Here is a 2,393-nt window from a genome sequence, read left to right on the forward strand (position 1 = left end):
ACCGGTTTATTTACAAATGTAAGTCCTTTTTTTTTCTTTCTTTTTTTAAACGTGAAGATACAGCATGAAATGCTAGACATTATCATCACTAAAAGCTTCTACCATCGGTTCCAAGTATGATCATATTAGTTCAATTGGGATCAATACAAATACTTAAGTGATTAGGATCAGTTTCAGTTTTCTTTCAAGTGATACTGAAAAAGGATAAAAGTGATCGATTCACATCGTTTCGGTTCAATTCAAATCAATATCAAAGTTATCGATATCAATAAATAAATTCTTGATCACACCTATATCTAAGGGTGTGAATTTGAAACAGGAACTGTTCACCGAAATCAAACCAATCCATTTAGATCAAAACTGCAAAACTGTTTAGTAATTTTTCGATTCTGGTTTTAAATTTAAGATCGATTAGTTAAATGGGTTGAGTCAATTTTAGCCGTTTAATCCTTTGGTTTCAAATCAAATTGACATCGTGAAAATCGAACCGTTTAAACCATCAAAACCGATCCGATTAACCCATATAACGATTAAATATTTAATTGTTTTAACAAAACATAATGGTTTAATTTAGAGAAGAATTAAGGACCATAGAGACTGTCCAACAGTCTATTCAATAATTTACTTCTATTATGTAATTATGTAGTTAAATCTTTACTTGTTTAATGTCTTATTTAATTTGATACAAGATTGAAGTATTTATCAATAAAAGCAAATTTTAGTAAGCATGCAAATAAACTAGCAAACCATTGCTAACTATTTAGAAACCGTATGGAATAAACCACGATCAAAACCGTTTGAAACCGTAAAACTGACTAAACGTTTAAAAACCATGACATCGAAACTGTTACTAAACGGTTGTGGTTTCAGAAAGTGCAACCATTTAGAAAATGGTGCGGTTTTGATTTCGGCCAAGTAAATATGAACCAAACCGAACTACATCGTTTACATCGAAATCGAACCAATTAACACCCTCAGGCCATACCCAAGGGCCGAGAAGAAGAAGAAGAAGAAGTATCCATGGTATTGGGTCATCTCTATACGGATTTGTAATCGATAGATTCTGATACAGTAATTATAGCAAGAATGGGTAAGAAGAATTAAAGAATAGAAAAAATAAAACAACTGGAGTAAGGGTTGTTCAAACCATAGCATACCCTACATCTACACACATTTAAATTTTTATTTATATTCCTTTTTAAGGAATAAAACAATGGGGCAAGGGTTTTAACCACAACATACCTACCCTACACCTAGATATTTGAATTTTTATTCATTATTAAGAAAATAGAAAGAAAAATCATGTTTATAAGTGTAGGGTATGTTGTTTATTCAACGAGACTATTTCAAACAAATGTTAATTAAAGAAATTAGTGGATAATCAAGACATAATTAATTTGGAAAAAAGAAAAATATAATCAAAATATATTTCTAATTAAAAGCATTTATGGCTATGGCTGAAAAATTATCTCTGGATTGATGTGAAAATTTTGACCGCATGAATTACTATGCATAAATATTTTTGACATTCTAAAGATACCATCAAATTATAAATACTTCTCCCAAGGTTTACAAAAATGCATCAAGAAAAATATTTCTTTTTCCCACTCTCGTTTTTTATACTCCCAATACTTAAACGAATGGCTAACTCCCACTCAAATCATTTCAAGTAGTCTCCGTATTTATTCCTTTGTATTGAAAATAGCAATGAATTTCAGTCTAATAAAACCAGCTCATGTTTGAACATTCAAAACTCAATTGTTTAGCCTTTAGAAAAAAACTAGAAACTACATAGTATACTCTTTAATAAACATTGCATATGATGAGGACTTGATCTCTAGTAATTTGGTTGGGGAATCATATTCCAAGATACGGCATATTCAATATGACTAACTAAGCACTAGGAAAGGACTAGAAAATGTGTAATTGAACTCAATTAAGCTACTAACCATTATCAAGGAAGACCCTTTCGATATCAATCATGGATGTTAACCTGTATGCAATTGTTATGACAGTCGACCCTAAGAAGTGTTCTTTAAGCATTTGTTGAATTCGATAATTTGTTGTAGTATCCACCGATGACATAGCTTCATTGAGTACTAACACTTTGCGTCTCTTGAGCAATGCACACCCTAGACAGACTAGTTGTCTTTTACCCATACTATAATTATCTCCATTCTGAGTAACTATGACAACCACTGTATGAAAATGGGTTAACTATTCAAGAAATAATCTTCTTTAATTTTTCTTCCCACACTTCTGTTGGAAAAGGAGTTGGGAGTTTGGGTTTCGCACTTGAAGTTAGATTAATCATATAATAAGAATTTTGGAAGTATTGTACATTTGTATATGGATAAACTAAAGTTCAAAAAAAAAAAAAAAAAAAAAAAAAA

This window comes from Macadamia integrifolia, chromosome 4 (genome assembly GCF_013358625.1).
Source record: "Macadamia integrifolia cultivar HAES 741 chromosome 4, SCU_Mint_v3, whole genome shotgun sequence".
Classification (NCBI taxonomy): domain Eukaryota; kingdom Viridiplantae; phylum Streptophyta; class Magnoliopsida; order Proteales; family Proteaceae; genus Macadamia; species Macadamia integrifolia.